The sequence below is a fragment of the Lepisosteus oculatus genome, chromosome 14 (assembly GCF_040954835.1).
Source record: "Lepisosteus oculatus isolate fLepOcu1 chromosome 14, fLepOcu1.hap2, whole genome shotgun sequence".
Taxonomy (NCBI): domain Eukaryota; kingdom Metazoa; phylum Chordata; class Actinopteri; order Semionotiformes; family Lepisosteidae; genus Lepisosteus; species Lepisosteus oculatus.
Window position 1 is genome coordinate 32,482,878 of NC_090709.1, and position 13,456 is coordinate 32,496,333.

General features: G+C 41.1%; 1 protein-coding gene and 1 non-coding gene across 2 annotated transcripts in view; one reads left to right on the plus strand and one right to left on the minus strand.

Annotated features, from left to right (window-relative positions):
• LOC138242549 (antigen WC1.1-like) overlaps positions 1–13,456 on the plus strand; it is a 621,195-nt gene that overhangs the window by 247,395 nt on the left and 360,344 nt on the right. The window lies entirely within an intron of this gene.
• On the minus strand, positions 5,930–6,023 carry trnai-uau (transfer RNA isoleucine (anticodon UAU)). The gene is made up of 2 exons: positions 5,986–6,023; positions 5,930–5,965 (listed from the first exon to the last, which is right to left on the minus strand). It is a non-coding gene; the product is annotated as a tRNA-Ile (tRNA).

Below are 13,456 nucleotides of genomic sequence, written 5' to 3' on the forward strand. Positions count from 1 at the left end.
AACGTGCACCAGGAATGTTTTGTTTTGAAGAAGTGATTTAACATGATACATGACCTAATTTACTAGAGTAAATGCTCACACTGCAAGGTCTGCTTTACTACAAGAGAGAAGTAGAGTGAAAGATGTCATAATTGCACTGCGTTGTTGAAGAAAACATCTTTTTCTTTGAATTCTAAATCAATCAGAATTTCAAAGTGACACACAAACCCTTTGTCTGTATTAAAGAGATGATATTTTAAAACTGATAAAAATGTAGAAAACACGTTTCTCACTTAGAAATTTAGGATGGGATTATTACTATTACTAGTAATTACTAGTTGCAGTGCTGAACTCACCATGGTGCAATTCAGTTACATGATTGGCCAGTGGTTTCATGGATAACGCGTCTGATTTTGCATCATGAGATTGGAGGTTCGACTTCTACCGGGTTCGTGTGTTTTTAAATCAGGCTACTCAGAAATAGATGTCCATTATGTGAATGAACCGCACCTGAAAGCAAACGTTGGTCGGGTTTCCTTCTTTCCAGCATGAAATAGCAAATCGTTACAAAAAGCACCAGCTAATGTCCAATAGCATTAGTCATTTTAATTAACATGAATATACTGTAAGGTCTTGGTACATGGGATTGGATTTCATCCACAATTTAAAAAAGGGCAAATTATATTTATAGGCTTCAGACACATTTTAATACAAAAGTGACCTAAAACTCTGTAACTTTCAGGTTAGTTTGAACCTGTAATGAAAAAGGGGCCTGAAACTTCCATTCTGTGATGTAACTGTCTCTAAAGTCGGACGTGATGTTTCACGGATGTGCAGTGTGCCTTTTCTCTTGTCATGTTCAAAATGACTTGCTGTGTAATTTCCTGAATGCGTGTCCTGTACTGCTCTGTTATTTCATTTAGATTATCTATGTGGTGTACAGATAAAACCAAACGGCATGGTCTAATTCCTGGGTTCGGCACCAGCTGAACCTGAACATACGTCATCCGATCTCAACATGATTTGAACACACAACCTTTTGATGTGGTATCAGATGCACTACCATCACACCACTCCCCATAAGTGCTTTTAATTCCCCCAAGGAGAAAAATATTTTTTTTCATTCTCTCCTGTGAGAAGCACCGCTCTTCCAACGAGGGTCTCTTCTTCCCAGACCACAGATTATTTTTCCTGTCTGGCTCTCACACAGAGGGCAGACACACTGTCTCCACTAATGTGTTTACTACATCTATAGATCTGACCCCCTTACAGCCCTGATATTCCTGGACAGGATCCCATATTGAGCAGTATTTCTTGCGTTCTGAACTTACAGTGTGTAAACAATGTACTTTATACACAAAGTAAGTGTTTTCGTAACTCTTGGACGTTTTGTCAAAATGTTACTGGCATGCCAAAATCGCCCCCTCAACTGAACAGTCCCACCCCCCTCAGTTTTGGATAAATTGTCAATGGTCAGATAACTACACTAACCCCGAATTCACAGTTACTACATCAGACTGTTTAATGTGCAGGAGGGCTATCTGTCCAGGAACAGCACGTTACATAGTGTCTATGTTTTGGGGTGTCAACATTATTATGACCTTATTTGCTCAGGTGGACCAATGCCTTGCAGTAGTTTATCCTTATACTTACAATCGTTATATAACTAGGACTGTAGTTATAGAAGTTTCTACTTTCTGTTGGTTTTACAATGATTTCTTAATGATTCAGAACCTCGTTACCGTTGATGTTGTTGCAAAAATGAACACATATGGTTGATGCTCCAGGCAAAAATAATCACGTGAGTTCTGATGAACGTGGAACTGTTCTTCATCACTAAATACCAGATTGCTTGTCGTTATCTTCTAACATGAAATACTAATCAGTGGCATGCTTGCGAGAATTCACTTGGATGGTTGCAATGGCTCCATTTAAACCGAAATATCACTACCCCCCTCAGGATTTCAGACCTCCCCCCCCCCTACAGATCATTCCCCTGGCGCCAGTCCTGGGTATAATGATGAACATAGCTGCCTTGCAAGCAGTGAATCTGGGTGTGATTCCCACCTGACCCATCAACAAACCTTTTCCAATGAATCTTTGATCAATTTAAAAAAGTCTTGAAGCTGGTAGGCTAGGGAAGAAGCACTGTTTGAGTGCACTGAGGAAAATGTGCTACTGTGCTGTGCTGCTCCAGTAGCGCAATTGGTCAGGTTGTGGTGCTTTTATAGTGGAGTTATACCGAGGTTGTGAGCTCAATCATCACGTGGAGTATGTTCCGTTTTCAGCTGCAGAAACGTGCTGTTGAATTTATGTCGGTTCTTGTGTTACTTTTTCCTCTCGATGGAGCTGTATTAATGCAGGCACACCTGCTTCCATGTCAAGTTATTTTATCGTTGCTTACAAACCAACACACTGCAGACACCTCTGATATTGTCACTGCTTGTGGGCCACGTGTTCCTGCTGTCAGCCTACCATGATCATACACCTAAAGAAATATTACTGCTGTAGTACAGGAGCGAAGAAACAAAACGAAAGCACACCAAGTGTCAAATGTGTCAAAGCCCTTCCTCGAGGAGAATGGGGTTCAAACCTACTTGTGCAGAGTATCATGTATTAAGAGGAGATTGCCTTAACCACTAGGCCACCTCCATACACACTTCAGCACCCTCCGGACATGAGTTGCCTCTTTCCCCATACTCAAGGGTAATTTTCCTCTTCCACCTACAATTTCAACATTTACCTTGTGAGATGTCAAACCACAGAGCCTGTGCTGCGCTTCAGTGTTAGCTGTAGTGGACACCCCATTGAACATAAAAAGCATATTGAGCTCCTTGGACATAAGCCATTTCTCGTCACTTGCTCAGCGAGCAGGCTCAGCGCACACTGAATGCAGGTGTCTCAGAGCAATTGAGATGTGTCCAAGTGGCTGTAAAAGGGATATCTGATGCCAGTGCCATGGCTTAGTTCTCCGACGGCAGGCATAGCGGCGCGCCGGTTGGAGTATTCTCGGTCGCATTTAATGGCAACGTCATGGCAACATCAGCTCAAACCACCAAATGGAGACAGGCGTGCTGACAAGCTGACCCTGCTGATGCAGAATTAACACTAGGATGTGAGAATGCTGTGGCTTAGTTGGTTAGAGTGCCTGCCTAGTAAACAGGAGATCCTGGGGTTGAGTCTCAGTGGTGCCTGTCTTGCCACACAGTTTATCATTATGGAAAGCACCATCCTTCTACATTAAATTTAATGGAAGTGTTCATTTAATTTTTGGAACAACTTGTTTTTAAAAAAATCCATACAAATTGCGAAAGATAAAATACTCATCTGTTTTGTCAGTGCAGAGGAATTACTGCCAGCTGGCAAGGAAACAAAAACGATTTTTTTGTCTTTAGCCAAAAACCTGTGAATGTAGAAAAAAGGTGATGTGTGCGTTAGTTTTTATGGCACAGTCAGTCCGCATATCCTTCAGTTAAACATAACGTTGGTAAATCAAAAGTCCCCAGAGACGCATTTCAAATTAATCGGACCTCAACACCGTCTCCCCTAAATGTGATGGGGTTTCTTTGGATGTCCTTAAGCATCCTGATAGTTGCAGAGATTTCAAACTTTTGGCTAAAGTCAAACTACAAGAAGTTAATAGTTGAGCGCCTAAGTCAATATCACTGGGAATGTGACTATGTAAACTTAAATAGTATTCAAAATATTGCAATTTTGTTGTAGTTTAAAAAGATATTTTAGCTGGGGATCCTCAAATGATGAGGGTAGAAAAGAGAACTATTCGACACCATCAGGAGTGCTTAACGTGTGATAAAAGTGTTTTTTAATCACAAAGTGAAAATAGTGAATTTGTCTTTCACTTAGATGTTCATCAAAAGCTCATTAAAAAATGAAGGAGAGGCTCGTGTTCCAAATTCACTTCGTGTCTCATTATCTTGCTTAGATTTTTAAAATGTACACTGTTGACTATACACTCTTCCTAACACGATTAAAGAGCCAAGTTTAGTTCAGAGGTAAAGCATCTCATGCATCGTATGAAGCTCTGTTTTCTATCACCAGCGTCTCCACTCTGATTTCTTTTTAAGCGCGATATCTTTTCTGTGATTTCTTTCGTTTGAATGCCCTCATGTGTGAATCTCAGCACAACACATAAACTCGTTTGTCTGTTTTAAAGAGATGCAATTTTTAAAACAGACAAAATGAAAGACTTGTTAACTAAATACACATAGAAAACGTGCACCTAATTGAGAAAATTTGGACTGGGGCGATTTATTATTGTAGCGGCGCAAGCTCACAGTGGTGCACTTGAGGAATGCGGTACAAGGGCCAGTGGTACATTGGATAACGCATCTGATTACGGATCAGGAGACTGTAGGATCGTAATGCTCTTAAACCCAATACCATAACCGTAGTGTGTTCAGTCCTACACAACCTTTCTATCGACTGAATAAGCCTCCTGTTCCATCTCCATCTTCTTCCCACACATTCCGGCTATTTCAGCACCGTTATTGTTGGACCACAGTCACAGATACGTAAGGGACACTATTCTGAAGAACCGTCTTAAATAAATAACGTTGCAAAAGGTAACAATAATGTTTTCTTAACATAACCTTACATTTGGGCGTACAATACAATTTTCTGTACCCTCAAATAAAACAAAATCTTACTGCTTTCTCCTGAGAAACACAAGTGTAGTGTTAAATCACAATAAATAATACAACAAATATACTAAACTAACACCCAGATGTGACAACACACAGCTATGACAGAACACATTGAAGACTTAAAAGCCCTTTAAATTTTTATTTCCTTAATTTCCATTCTCTTCCCTCCCCAGGATAACTGAAAACTAACTATAATAAAGACTGTATATGCATTACTTGTAATACAGCTACTAATAAAAATATACATGGAACATATACATAATTATTAATAAATAACACTTTTATTAGTAAATACGTGTAATGATAACATTCATTGTGAATATTTGTGGTGTCTGGAAAGCAATTTTAGTTAAATATAATAATAATTTTCAAGCAAGTGGTGCATAAGCTTGTTACTTAATGAGTACATTATTTCCATTACATTCAAGACAGTTCTAATGTGATCGATTGTTCTGCTTAGTCCGCTACTGAGTAGCTTAAAACCTACGAAGAGGTGGTTTAAGCTAGACTCCTAATGCAGTAACATCTAACGGGCAGCAGCTGTTATTTTAGGTTTGTTGCAATTGAGAACAGGTTTAGTACAGAGCTGCTGACAAATTTCAGTGGAGTTTATTGTATAAGGGTTTATTGCAATTGACCCATTGTAGCTACCAATCAGCAGCAAGGAAAAACAAACTTCACTTGTGCCTTTTAAAAAAAGGGAAACAGAGTAGTAGTTTATGTGGTAATTTCAGGTACAATGTAAGAACTAAAGTTATCTACTCCCATAGTAATGCGTGGGGTCCTATAAATAGAAAAAAACAATTTTAACCTGAAAACACAACAAACACAAAACAAGAAGTCTTCCAGGAACCTAGGTAAATCCCTGTAGTAGTCTAACAACTACAAAAAAAAAAACAAATGCAACAACTTCAAAAGAAAAAGAACATTAAAAACAAATCTGGGGAACAACAAAAACACAGAGTCTAATTCGAGAGCTTTTTCAAGTCTTCAGTGCTCCTCTCGTCTCAGTAGACCTCTCTCATATATTTGTGTACAGGTCAGCTGGAGGTACACAGCTGATGGTAATTTAAGTAGGGAGCTGCGTCAGAATGCATGGGCTTCAAAGGAAAAAGTCAAGGTTTATTCCATGCTGAAAAGAGAAGGAAACACAATGTTTCAGCTGTGGAGCCTTATTTGATTGTGACTCGAAGTAAACCTTTACTTCTTCGTTTGATGTTAATTTATCTCCATCAGATACCTAATAATATCTTAACTTGACAGTTGCTTTCAGTAGCTAAAGACGCTGCTCCAGGTGAGGCTCAAACTCACAACCTCGGCATAACTTCGCTGTGCACTGCTGTATAAGTACCGCGCGCTGACCGATTGCGCCACTGGAGCTGTGCAAAGTGTGCTCCTCATACAGACTGACGCTGCAGAAACACAGGGTGAAAACGGTTTCGGTTGTGGATCCATCTATACATGGGGAACACTGAAATAGCAAGGAGAATACAAGAAAAGAAACTGAAAGAATTGTGCTAACAGCAAAGGGGGACGGAGGGAGGTGGTCGGACAAGTAAATCAGCCTGGTAGATTGTTTGTAGCGACATTTTTGAGTCAATCGGCACACTGATTTCTCTTCATGTGCCTTGAACTGTGCAGTTTGTATTTTCGTTGTAGATAGGTTTCTTCAGAAGTCCAGTAAATTGACAATAATGGAGAACTAGCTGACGCACCCCGTCGTGAAGACCCTCTGTAAGGTGATTACACGTTTCATTTTCAAGTCGCCTCCTTTACACTCAATTGCTTCCTCGACACTGAGAGAACATGAGAAATGGCTTCAATTTCAATGTGAAGCGCAGTTCAGGCTTGATGGCTTCACATCTCCAATCAATCAAATAAAATTGCAGTGAAGCGATCTAAATAAGACTCTGAAGTACTGGGAAAGATGATTATTTTGAGCGTGCCTCCCAGGGTCTGCTACGAGGCTGAAGTTGGCTTCTTATTCGCCAGCTTCTTATGCGTGTTTTTCGTTCCACCTTAAATGCTGCTGCTGTGATGTTATGTCGCCTTTCGCCTGTAGATGGCTCTCTTCGATCAGTACTAATCCGGCTGGAAAACTGTAGACATCTTCACTGAAAGGGAATATCCAAATAGCGACTGTCCAAACTATATTTTTGTATGGAATATATTTCAGAAAATCGCAAACCAATTTTAAAAACTCACCATAACACGGACTTACACTGGGAAAAAGTGATTGCACTTTCTGCTTATTTCTACGGCCTCCCCCCCGATTATGAAAATGTCTCACAGTTCTGACACTGATGTGTGAAAGACAATGTAACAGACTATCAAAATCCTGAAGTACAAACAATTTTAATGCACCAGTTTTTTAAATATGACCCTCTGATCTTGGCATCTCAGAATACATCGGGAAAAAGTATGGCACGAATTGCAATGTCACGCATTGTTGAGAATATCACTGACCTTGCCGATATTTGCAGGGGATACGAATGTTTTGCACATGTTGAACTACAACATGTAAAAATTGAGTTCCTTAGTCAATATCACTGGGAATGTCCAATAATGACGTACATCAGTAGCCTCAAAGAAACTTAGACTCACACATGGAGTTTTATCTTTGTATGGAGATTGGGAGAATTAATTTATACTCTCGTTGCTCATTAGCTAAATTATTTTAAAAATATGACACAGATTTGTTTGAGAAACTTGTAATTGCCTTAAAGAGAGTCTTCTTGAAGATGTGCACCAGCTAGCTCTCCACTGTCAATTGACGGGACTTGAGAAGAAACTGTTCTCATACAACCAACATACAAATTACACATCTTAAGGAACATGAAGAGAAATCCGTGTACTAAATAACATAAAACTGTCGCTGCAAATTATCACCAAGCTGTTTTATGTATCTGACCACCTCTTTCCTACTTTGCAGCGAGCACAATTCTTTCTGTTTCTTCATTGCTATTTTACTGTCTCTTTCCCCCATGCGGAGATGGATCCACAGCCGAAACTTTAGGTCGGTTCCTGTTACTCTGTCCGATTGAAAGAGCTGTATGAAAGGCACTCCCATCTCTGCAGGAAAGTTATTGCTGCTCTCAACACAATATACTGCAGCCAAATGTGATAGCGATACTGTCACTGCCTGTGGGCCACGTGTTCCTGCTGTCAGCCTATTATGTCATGTTCATCGACACCCAGAAACATTACTGCTGTAGCACAAGAGTTATAGGTGCAGTTGATAGAGCAAGAATCTCTTAATCTCAGAACTGTGGGTTCAGTCCCCACATTGGGTTCCTCTGTGTCAGTTTGATCCCCCAAATCCTCCTAGCATGACCTGATGGTGTAACAGTGATACCCAGTACCCAGCGTAATTCAGCTTTCTTTCCACTTGATTCAGATTTTGATCTGAAATCATCGGCCGAACAAAAGTTTGTCTAAATCGAGGGAGATCTGCTCTCAATCAAGTATTAAACACTTCAGCATTTACTGTTTGAATACCGCACTTTGTCAAAACACTGCCGCTTCTTAAGCTAATAAGTAACGGTTTTTGAGCATGCATTGTATTATTAATGCTTATATTAAAAAAGCATAAATTCACATAATGGAATTTTGACGGAACAAAGTAGTCCAGCCCCTTTACAACATTACATACCCACTGATTAAAGCTTAAAACTACAGTAGCAGGAGTAATAATAATGGCAAGAACATGTTTGGAGTTCGGCATTTCATTTATTCTGCGGAAACATCGTATCGGAATGAACTGCCTGAGATAAAAGAGTAATTGCAGCTTCAGATCATATTTTCCAGAGCATTGCATTGTTCTGTTCATGCTGACTACACGCTTTAAATTTGTAATTTACTGCAAGCGTTGCTTTTCCAGATTTTTCTGAAATTCCTCGCATTTGACTTGACTTGAACTTTATTGCCATATGTAACCGGTGCTGGTACAATGGAATTCTTACTTACAGAAAGTCTCTCGATTGTAAAACAAGTGTAAAAAAAACAAAACAAAGTGCAAACAGTGCATCAAGACAATGTACAAACAAACAATAGACAATGTGCAAGTAAACATGCAGACAGTTTGAATATAAACAATACAGACGTGTAAACAATGACTGGAGACGTACAATAAATAAATTAAAATGAGGTAGATGGTGATGGTGTAGGTGTGGTCCGAGGGGGATGGCTAAATGTGTTCGCCAGTCTCACTGCTTGTGGATAAAAGCTATTGAAGAATCTAGTGGTAAGTGTCCGTATGCTCTTATATCTCTTGCCTGAGGGCAGTGGGGTGAAGAGCTCATGCCCGGGGTGGTGACTGTCCTCTGTGATGGCCAGAATTCTACCACGGCAGCGGTCCTCATAGAGCTGTTTAATCTTGGTGAGACCGCAGCCGATGATCTTCTGGGCCATATTTACCATTCTCTGCAGTGCCTTTCTTTCTCGCGAAGAGGTGTTGCCATACCACACGGTGATCCCGTTGGTGAGGACGCTCTCGATAGTGCAGCGGTAGAAGTTCACCAACACATGTATTGGCATCCCCCATCGCTTGAGGCACCTCAAGAAATAAAGGAGCTGCTGAGCCTTCTTCATGATAGAGTCAGTGTTCACAGTCCAGGTTAGATCTTTAGAGATGTGAATTCCCAAAAACCTAAAGCTGGTGACTGTTTCCACTTCCGTTCCATCAATACTGAGTGGGCTGTGAGTGTGTGGCCTGTGTCTCCGAAAGTCCACTATTAGCTCTTTCGTTTTCTTTATGTTCAAGTCCAGGTTATTGCTATGACACCACCGAAGCAGCTGTACAACTTCATCCCTGTAAGTGGACTCGTCATCATCACTGATCAGTCCTATTATAGTGGTGTCATCGGCAAACTTAATGATGTGGTTGTTGCTGTGTCTTGCTGTGCAGTCGTGAGTAAATAGGGAGTACAACCTTGGACTCAGACAGCAGCCTTGTGGGGTTCCAGTGCTCAGGGTGAGTGGTGTTGATGTTTTATTGCCTATCCGCACCACCTGTGGTCTCTCGATAAGAAAGTCCAGCAGCCAGTTGCAGACAGAGTTGCACAGACCTAATCCCCTGAGCTTTGTCACCAGTTGACTGGGTATGATGGAATTGAATGCTGCACTGTAGTCCAAAAACAGCATTCTCACATACGAGTTCTTAGTGTCCAGGTGTTCCAAGGCTGTATGCAGAGCCAGGGAGACACATCATCCACTGATCTGTTGCTCTGGTAGGCGAACTGCAGGGGGTCCAGGGACTCTGTGATGGAGGAGTTGATGTGTGACAACACCAGCTTCTCCAGGCATTTTATCACCACAGATGTTAATGCTACTGGGCGGTAATTATTCAGGCATGCCACTTTAGTCTTTTTGGGGGTTGGAACAATAGTGTTTTTTTTAAAGCAGAGCCAGCACTAAAATATTTCATTCCCGTCGCTGAATACATCGTGGAAACGGTATTTGCAACGGAATGCTGTCACACATGAAACCTTTTTGTTTTTCGGTTCTGAAGTTTGAAAATGAAAATAAAACGGGGGTCACCTCATAGGCTTGAAAGAAGTCCAAGCAGCATAAAAACCCACGAATTCTCACAAATTGTGTTGCATTGTGCTGCACCTTTCTTCTGCTGCTTTTTAAAATCAGCCTTAAACATTTGAATGCATACCTTACTGCTGCTAATCACATTCACGTGTTTACGAAGCTTTTTTCTGTCCGTTATGTTTTTGCTAAGCAGTTTCTCCATTTTCCTCGTACTGTGATTGTGAGTGAGCACAACAACACTGAAACAGTGTAAAGACAGATAAAAAAGTCAGGGTAAAACGCCTGACTGTCGGGAGTGGGATTTGAACCCGTGCCTCTATTTGGAGAGCGAAACACAAAGCTTAAAAGACATGAAGCTGTGAATTTGCTGTTTTAAACTGCTTGGCTATCCTGAAAAATGTGTGCTGATTGTACCAGTCGCATCCGATTTTCCGTTACTTTAGAACGATTGATATGACTGGACGAACACAATTTATGGCGTTTAGCATGACATGGAAAACAGTACCGGAGCATTCGGGTCCGGACTACCAGACTCAGAAACAGTTTTTACCCCCACACTATCAAACTATTAAACTCACAGCCTCTCTCACTCTCTCCTCACCTCTCACCTACGATCTGAAACTCACAGTGCCTTCTTTCTTACCAAAAACCCAAACACACATTGAAAATCTACCTCTACCATACATGTCAAAAGCTCACTCCCCATCATTTCTATCCCTTTATTTCATTCTTTTGATGCATGTTTTTGCACATAACCTGTTACCTTTTTGTTGTTTTGCACACTGCCTGTTGTTGTTTTTTGCACATCGGCTGTTGTCTCTTTCTTTTGTTATACAATTGTATTGTTGTTGTGTTTTTTTCTTTGTACTACTTATGTCCGAGAGCTAGCTAAATACCATTTCGTTATTCCATATACCTGCGTATGAGTATAATGACAATAAACTTGAACTTTTAACTTGAATTTGAACTTGAACTTGACATAGTCTTGCAGGCAGTATATTATTTTATCGTTTACTCGTATAAAAAAACATGGTCTTCTCGTTCCTAAGTCAGATTTTTAGTGCTTTCGAACGTTACTTCCAACCTGGACTGACAGCTCACCAGATCTCTTTGTGATCAGACCATGGAGTCAGGGGCTGTACCAAGCGCACGTTCCTTCCCAATGCTGAGGCGATCATTCAGAAGATGGGTGTGAAGAGAGATAAGCTTTGTCGACTAAAAAACAAGGCAGGATATGCACGAATACTAATCACTGGCGACAGTTATGCTCTCTTACTATTGAGATCCCTACATTGCAAGTTTTTTTAAGACTTTGAAACTAAAGGAAAGCGGTGACAGATGAAACAGGCACAGGTGGGGCTTGAACCCACGCTCTTCAGTTTACGAGGCCAACGCCTTACCACTTGGCCAACGCGCCTTTGAGTAAGCATGGGAAGAAGGTTGTTCAAATTATTTTTTTCTGAATCTGGTTTACATCGCCTGGATGCAGCAACAACAATAAAGGTATACTTGTCCTTAAACTCGGACGTGATGTTCTGCAGACATGTGCACAATGTCCTGTTTTCTTGCAGTGTAGACATTTTGCTGTTCACGCTCCGCATTCATCTGCTTTGTGCGTTGTTAGTCCGCACCTGTAACATGTAATGTCAGCCGTCCCCTGTTCTTCTATTTCTCTAGCATGACTGTGTCCTGCTGCTCGGCTTTTGTTTGTAAAGTTTGAGCGAGCGCCCCGTTCAGTGTCACTTTGTCACTGTGGTCAGAAAGCATTCTTGATTCTGCTTGAGCTGCTTCATGAATTCTAGCGACTGTAAGAGCTCTTTTTAAAGTCAGCCCTTCCTCCTGCAGCAATTTATAGTCTCTTATGTGCACATTTTTCCACAAGTTGATCTCTTAACATGTCAGTTTCCAATACTCCAAAGTCACAAGATTTAGCCAATTCTCTTAGTGCAGTCACAAAAGCATCAACAGATTCGTCCTGAGACTAAGTTCTCTGCCTAAATTTATGCCGTTCCAAAACCACATTTCTCCGCGGTGTAAAGTAAGCGTCTAAGGCAGCTACAGTCTGTTCATATGTACCTTTTTCTCCAGGGAGATTGGCGAAAATCCGCTGCACGGGAGCCCCGATACAGTGCAGTAATGTAGCACGTCTCACAGCATCCTGAGCTTCTGTAGATCCACCGGCTATTTCAAAAAAATCTGTACGACTCCATCCATATCTTGTATTCCGTATACAAATCCGGAGCTACGAGGTTCAGTAGAAGCGGTGAAAAAAGCCGGGCATAAGCAAAGCTTCTCGGCGCGGCTGCCATATCTTCCAATGGGCAAGCTAAACGAACAGTCAGAAAATTCAAAAGTTCGTTTCTACCAGCAAGAGAACTAAAATCTGCAGTGTTCTGCTCGCTTTGAGTCCGTCAAGCACTCATCTCTCGTCGCCATAAATGTTGTGTATCTTAATAAAGAGACGTTTTAATATTATTTTAACTATTTTGTTAACTACACAGATCATGCCCTTACACCTTATATTCCTGCTTTCTACTCTCGTTCTGTTGTCTCGCGATGTCTACTCACTAAACTACATTTAGCATGACTTCTTGTTGCAGTTGAGCTCAAAGCTGGAGATGATCTCCATGTTCTACCGCACTAACTAGTCCGAAACGTAGTACACAGTACACACTTTTTAAGTGAAGTCAGGTTGTTAAAAAATTAAACCAGCGCCCTGTCACAGAAACGTACCCCAGTCTCCCGCGCAACAAGCGGGGGTACTCAGCACTATACTGTACTAACGAGGAGCGCTTGTCTGCAGCTGAGCGTCAGCTCTGTTTACTGTCGGCAGTCATTTCCTCATTTCCAAAGACTTTTTCACCTGCTCTCAACTTTTAAAGACGGTCATAAACGCTCAAGAAGTAATTAATGTCAGTTGGAAGTCTGTTTCTGTTGTCTCAGCTCTTGATAAAGACAAGCCGTGCGTGGGAGACTCCCTCCCTGAAGACGTTTGCCGTCACCCTGCGAGGGAGAAGAGCCATCAATCACCAAAGCAACCACTGAGACAGTTAACATTAAACACGTGAAATGCGAGATGTTGTGATTTTTTCCCCCGCTTAAGGCTTCTATCGATCCTACTCTAACGAGAAAGACCTCTTTATTAGAAGTGAGATTTTAGCAAACGTCTCCAGGGGTAACTGCGACCTGAACGCAACGGCATCTTGCCTGTGGTACTTATAATGAAGTATATATTTTATTTCTTTCTACTCGTTGATAAGAAAAAAAGTGAAATC